Source organism: Arachis ipaensis, chromosome B10, assembly GCF_000816755.2.
Source record: "Arachis ipaensis cultivar K30076 chromosome B10, Araip1.1, whole genome shotgun sequence".
Lineage (NCBI taxonomy): Eukaryota > Viridiplantae > Streptophyta > Magnoliopsida > Fabales > Fabaceae > Arachis > Arachis ipaensis.
The window spans coordinates 101,942,470-101,950,197 of NC_029794.2; positions in this window are offsets into that span (position 1 = coordinate 101,942,470).

The window sequence follows — 7,728 nt, forward strand, 5'->3', positions numbered from 1 at the left end:
GTCCCTTTGGGTTTCCTTTGGGGTTTCCTTATTTTATTATATGTATATATTATTATACTCGGACCGGTTATCTTCGCAGCCAGATTTTGAGTCTTGATATTCCCATTTTTGACACTCCTTATATATATGATCTTGCGTTAGCTTATTCTTTGCTCGTTACGTTATCGATCAGAGTGTTGCGCGTTCGAGTTACGGTTTTTGTTTACCCCTTTTTTTGCAAAGGCTCCTAGTTATAATCAATCATTCATACTACTATTCGTACTAGATTTTTGTTTTAGAGGTCGTAATACCTTGCCATCTCTGAATTATGACTTAAGCATAAGACTTTGTATGGTAGGGTGTTTCATTATGGTATCAGAGCAGTTCGTTCCTGTAGAGCCTGAGGAATGGACTGACTATGCTTCTGTGCATTCTCTGTATGTGTGTTATGTGCTGTTAGTATATCTACTTGATATGGTTGGCATAAACGTTCATGAGCATGCATTTGGGACTTTGAAGCACTAAACTTCCGATATTGAGACTGATCAACTTAATATCGATTGTTTGGTGTATATAGGAACCAGATGGCGCCTCGTGGACGCAGTAGAGGCCGTGGGAGAGGACATACGAATGCTCGTGTGCCGGAGACTAACCCTAATGACCCGGTGAACTTTATGACTGCGTTGGAGAACATGGCTGCTGCTATGCAAGCCACTGCTGAGGCTCTTGGTCAATAGATGAACAACCATGGTAATGATGGAGGTGGAGTTCAGGGCCCGATGACACTGGCAAACTTTTTGAAGGTTAATCCACCGAAGTTCAAGGGAACTACTAGCCCGACTGAAGCCGATACATGGTTTCAGGCCATGGAACGAGCACTGCAAGCGCAGGTGGTACCTGAAGGGCAGCGTGTAGAGTTCGCTACCTATTTGCTCACTGGGGAAGCGTCGCATTGGTGGCAAGGAATCCGATGCCTCCTGCAGCAGGGTGATGATTATATCACTTGGGATGTCTTCCAAGAGGAGTTCTATAAGAAGTACTTTCCGACTTCTGCTAGGACGGCCAAGGAACTTGAATTGTTGCAGCTGAAGCAGGGTACTATGTCCGTATCTGAGTATACTGACAAGTTTGAGGAGCTGTTCAGATTCTTTCGTATGTGTCAAGGGACTCCGGTGGAATATGAGGAGTGGAAGTGTGTTAAGTACGAAGGAGGACTCCGGAGCGATATTTTCGGTTTGGTGGGGCCAATGGAGATTGGGACTTTCTCCGAATTGGTGAACAAGTGTAGGGTTGCTGAAGAGTGTGTGAAGAGGACAGCCGCTGAGAAAGGAAGTCACAAAGGATCATTTCCACAGAACCGAGGGAAGAGCTTTGCACCTAGAGGTCCGTCTTTCAAGAGGGGAGGTTCTTTTAAGAGGCCCAACAACAACTACTCCCAAGGGAAAAGGTTTGGGAAGCAGCCTCAGAATGATCAAGCTTGTACTAGGTGTGGAAGTCACCATCTGGGAGTACCATGCAAGGCCGGATGGGGTTTGTGCTACAATTGTGGAAAAGCGGGGCATAGAGCCGCAAGTTGTCCGGAGCAGCAGAAGCAAGGTGCTGCGGCTTGGATGATGCTTCAAGAGGAGAAGTTGCTCAAGGGATTCGAGAGTCTAAAAATTGGTACTCGAGAAGTATCTGGAACCTTGTGTTTGAGCCGATTAGAAATCTCGAGTGACTTTAAGTCTGAACTCCTAAAGGCTCATGAAAATGATGAAGCGTTATGGAAGGTGTTACCGGCTATCGAGCAAGGAAAACAGTAGAGAGTGTCGGAAGAAAAAGATGGGTTATGGAGATTCAAGGGTAGGATCATTGTGCCGGATATTGGCACTTTGAGGCAAGATATCTTAAAGGAGGCACACAAAAGCGGATTCTCCATTCACCCGGGAAGTACTAAGATGTACCATGATTTAAAGGCGATATTTTGGTGGCCGGGTATGAAGAATGATGTGACAGAATATGTTTCAAAGTGCTTAACTTGTCAAAAGGTAAAGATTGAACATCAAAGACCTTCTGGGATGTTGCAACCTTTAGAGATTCCGCAATGGAAGTGGGAAAGTATTGCAATGGATTTTGTGTCGGGATTGCCAAGGACTAGGACTGGTTTTGATGCTATCTGGGTGATTGTGGACCGACTGATGAAGTCAGCTCACTTTTTGCCCATTCGGATGACTTACACCCTTGAGGAGCTAGCACGGTTATACATAAAGGAGATTGTGAGACTTCATGGTGTACCTGCTACTATAATCTCTGATAGAGATCCTCGTTTCACTTCGAGGTTCTAGGGTGCATTTCAGAAAGCTTTTGGAACCCGATTAAGCTTGAGTACAGCTTACCATCCCCAAACAGATGGTCAATCCGAGAGGACGATCCAAACACTAGAGGAAAGAAAATCCGAGATAGGATGCTTACGGTGCAGAGTTGCCAAAAGAGTTACGCCGATCAGAGGCGGAAGCCCTTGGAATTTGAGGAAGGAGATCATGTTTTCCTTAAGGTTACTCCGACCACAGGAATAGGTAGAGCGATTAAAGCAAAGAAGTTGAATCCTCGATACATTGGTCCATTTCAGATCCTGGAGAGGATTGGGCCTCGGATGGATCGGATGGCTCTACCACCTCATCTTTCGAACCTGCACGACGTGTTTCACGTGTCGCAGCTTCGGAAGTACACCCCTGATGCTAGCCATGTGTTAGAACCCGAATCGGTTCAATTAAGGGAAGATTTGATGCTTCCAGTGGCTCCAGTCAGAATTGATGATACTAGTATCAAACGGTTGCGTGGAAAGGAGGTTTCATTAGTCAAAGTGGCTTGGAGTCGAGGCGGTGTTGAGGAACACACTTGGGAACTTGAGTCGAAGATGCGAACGGATTATCTGCACTTATTCTCAGGTAATTGCATTTGAATTTTGTGGGCAAAATTCCCAATTAGGTGGGTAGAATGTAAGACCCGGTTAATTAACGGCTAATTAACCCATAAATGAGAATTTATTCTAGAAAGCCAAAAATGTTATTTTTATGGATAAATGTGATAGAGGAGATTGAGACGAGAATTTCGGTACCAATTTTATAGAAATCGGACCAAGATTGGACCGAACGGGCCAAACCGGTCCAACCGGACCTAAAGTGGTCCCTTGGCCCAACTAAACTAAACCAAAACCTTAGTTTTCAGCACTCTCTCTCCTCACAACACACTCAAACACGCTGAAATGGTGGAGAGGAAGGGAAGAAATTTTGGTAAAATGTCAATGTGTGAGTTGAGGATGGCTTGTTGTTGATTTTGGTATATTTTGAATTATTTCAAAGAGAAGGGTTGAAATTGGCATGTTTTGATTGATTTTGAAAAGAGTTGAAAGTGGCTTGTTTTGAAAATGGCACTTTGTGGTTTTGAATGAAAACATGGTTTTTGGGCATACTTTGACGGGATATAACTTGGACTACGGATCTCTGATTTGTGCCAAATCTGTTTAGAAATGAAATTGGATTCGGGATGTCCATGCCGTTTGAAGAACGGGTGAAAAATGATTTAAAATGAGAGAGTTATGACCATCGGAAGATTGGGGGTTGAGTCTGTGAATTCTGCAGTTTTTAACTTAGAAAATTTTTAGCAGAATGACCCCCTGCGCGTAGGCGCACTTGGCGCGTACGCGCCGTTCTTCCAGGAAGCGCCATCCACGCGTGCGCGTGATATGCGCGGGCACGCCGAATGTGCTGCACCCAATGCCCAGCCATTTTCCCGAGAGTTGTGCCAAAGTTGTGCCAGTTTTGTGCCTGGGGCGCAAGAGTACCCACGCGTACGCGTGGCTGACACGTACGCGCCGTTTGGCTAATTTTCAACCCACGCGTTCGCGCGTATGACGCTTGTGCGTTGATGAGTTTTAAGGCCATCCACGAGTGCGCGTGGAGTGCGCGTACGCGTGGCCCTGTTTTCATCCCAAAGTTGATTTTTGAGTTTTAAAAGCCAAATTTCATACTTCTAAGCCTCCGATCTCACCACTTATATCTTAAATCATTGTGATATGCCTAGCATGAGGAAAAAGGGCTAGTGAGTGTGGTAACTTGCGAGTGAAGCAAGGGGAAAAATGAATGATCATTGAGGATCAAAGATGAAAATGTGAGATGCAGAGAATGGCGGTGGAAGTGCTTGTTATGCCATGGGCCTAAAGGCCATAATTGTTAATGAATTGGCTGGTTATGGATTTAACCGTGAGCCGGATGGCTAGATTATTGCCGTGTTACGGCGGAGCCATGTTTATGGCCAAGTATAAATGCATATATGATGTTGATTGAATTGTGAAGGTTTGCACTTCCACCATTGGAGATGAGGGTTTCCCTGGGTAGTAGCAATGGCTAGCCACCATGTGCTCCAGGTTGAGACTCGAAGCTCTTTTGACCCTATGTCGTAAGTGTGGCCGGGCACTGTGAAAGGCCCGGATGAGCTCGCCCCCATAAATATTCACCAGTGATGGTGATGGGTAAATATTCACCAGTGATGGTGATGGGTAAATATTCACCAGTGATGGTGATGGGTAAATATTCACCAGTGATGGTGATGGGTAAATATTCACCAGTGATGGTGATGGATAAATATTCACCAGTGAGGGTGATGGATATGGATCATGTTTATGATCAAGTTTATGATGAGTATAACTCGAGTTGGGGATGCACGACAGAGGGACAGTCCAATGGTTAGCTACCAGGACTTGTCGGGTTGGCTCTATAACCGACAGATGATATCATCAGCCACTAGGGACAGGCATGCATCATAAGCATACTACATGACTTGTTTGAGATTGCCTATTTGACTGCATATTACTTGCTAATTGTCTAAATGTCTTAACTGCTCCTATTTGTATATTCTTTGTCTGATATAACTGTGTTTGCTATATTATACTCCTGTTGGTGGTTGGGAGGTTTGAAGGAATTGGAAAGGGAAGTATTAGTTAGACTGAAGGATCTTTAGTCAGTTGCCACTTACGGTTTAGCTTGTTTATAAGCTTTGATATTACCTGGAGGAAGTTCTAGGATTGCCTTCGGCTTTCCTCTATTATTATGTATTATATATGTGGAAGTTGTTATCGTACTGGGGACCTCTGGTTCTCACCCATGCGGATTTTGTGGTTTTCAGATGCAGGACGCGAGGCTTCTCGTTGAGGCATGTTGGAGACTTCTGGATTAGCGAAGATCCTTTGTTCTCGGGACTCTGTTTTGGTTTATATATCTTGTTTAGATACTTTTATCTCCATTAAATAATACAAACTGTGATGACTCCTTCTAGAGGGGATTTTGAGGAATAGGTTTTATGTATTTGTGTCCCTTTGGGTTTCCTTTGGGGTTTCCTTATTTTATTATATGTATATATTATTATACTCGGACCGGTTATCTTCGCAGCCGGATTTTGAGTCTTGATATTCCCGTTTTTGACACTCCTTATATATATGATCTTGCGTTAGCTTATTCTTTGCTCGTTACGTTATCAATCAGAGTGTTGCGCGTTCGAGTTACGGTTTTTGTTTACCCCTTTTTTTGCAAAGGCTCCTAGTTATAATCAATCATTCATACTACTATTCGTACTAGATTTTTGTTTTAGAGGTCGTAATACCTTGCCATCTCTGAATTATGACTTAAGCATAAGACTTTGTATGGTAGGGTGTTACACTTTTCATCTCCAGGATAGCTCTACACTTGTCGGGATTAGCTTCAATCCCTCTTTGTGTTAGCATAAACCCTAGGAATTTTCCTGCCTCTACTGCGAAGGCACACTTTGAGGGATTTAGTCTCATCCCGTGTAACCTTATGGTGTCGAAGACTTGTGAGAGGTCTGCCAAGAGATTGACTTCTTTCTGGGTCTTTACCAGCATGTCGTCGACGTACACTTCCATTAAGCTTCCAAGGTGAGAGGCAAACACCTTATTCATCAGCCTCTGGTATGTGGCCCCTGCATTCTTTAATCCAAACGGCATGACCACGTAGCAAAAATTAGCTCTGGGCGTGATGAATGATGTTTTTTCCTGGTCTGACTCATGCATCGGGATTTGGTTATACCCCGAGTAGGCGTCCATGAATGACAAGTATTGATACCCTGAGCTAGAGTCTACCAGGGTGTCAATACTTGGCAGTGGATAGGGGTCCTTGGGACAGGCCTTATTTAAGTCGGTATAGTCGACACACATTCTCCATTTACCATTTTGTTTTTTGACTAGCACTACATTGGCTAGCCATGTTGGATACTTGACTTCTCTGATGAAGCCGGCTTCTAAGAGCGCTTGTACTTGCTCTTCTACTCTTAGGGTTCGTTCTGGGCCGAGCTTGCGTCTTCTTTGTTGTACAGGTCGGGACCCCGGGTAAACCGAGAGCTTATGGGACATGAGCTCGGGATCTATCCCAGGCATGTCGGAGGCTTTCCAGGCGAAGAGATCGGAGTTATCTCTTAGGAGCTTAGTCAACCCTTGTTTTAGGGTTTCCCCTAGGTTGGCCCCTATGTGAGTATTTTTTCCCTCCTCTTTGCCGACCTGTATCTCCTCTGTTCTTCCTCCCGGTTGTGGACGCAGCTCTTCTTTGGCCCTTGTGCCTCCGAGCTCTACTGTGTAAACTTCTCTGCCTTTTCCTCTCAGGTTTAGGCTTTCATTGTAGCATTTCCTTGCCAATTTCTGATCTCCCCTTACCGTTGCTATCCCCGCTGAGGTCGGGAATTTCATACAGAGGTGAGGAGTGGATACCACCGCTCCAAGTCGATTAAGGGTAGCTCTGCCAATTAAAGCATTATATGCTGACCCTACGTCGATGACTATAAAGTCTATGCTCAGAGTTTTTGATTTTTCCCCTTTTCCAAAGGTGGTGTGGAGGGGCAAAAATCCTAGTGGCTTTATTGGCGTGTCACCTAGTCCATATAAGGTGTCGGGGTAGGCTCTTAATTCTTTCTCATCCAACCCTAGTTTGTCGAAAGCGGGCTTAAAAAGAATGTCCGCTGAGCTTCCTTGGTCTACTAGGGTTCTGTGGAGATGAGCATTTGCTAGGATCATAGTTATTACCACTGGATCATCGTGTCTAGGGATTATTCCTTGCCCATCTTCTTTTGTGAATGAAATGGTGGGGAGGTCGGATGACTCTCCTCCAACCTGGTAGATTCTCTTGAGATGTCTTTTGCGAGAGGATTTGGTGAGTCCCCCTCCCGCGAACCCTCCTGAGATCATATGGATATGTCTCTCCGGGGTTTGTGGTGGTGGGTCTCTTCTATCCACGTCGTCTCGCTTTCTCTTCCCATGGCCGTCCGACCTTTCTATGAGATATCTGTCAAGCCGACCTTCTCTAGCCAGCTTTTCTATCACATTTTTGAGGTCGTAACAGTCATTTGTGGGATGACCATATATTTTATGGTACTCACAGTAGTCGCTGCGGCTCCCCCCTTTTTTATTTTTAATGGGTCTGAGGGGTGGCAGCCTTTCGGTGTTACAAATCTCTCTGTATACATCCACTATGAAAACTTTCAGAGGAGTATAAGAGTGATATTTTCTTGGTCTATCGAGACCGAGTTCTTCCTTCTTCTTGGTTTCCCTCTCCCTCTCTTTTGTTGAGGGAGGGTGCCCAGGTCGCCAGCTCAGGTCTCTCAACTTAGCATTTTCCTCCATGTTGATGTAATTTTCAGCTCTTTCCTGTACATCACTTAGAGAGATGGGGTGTCTTTTGGATATGGACTGTGAGAAGGGACCTTCTC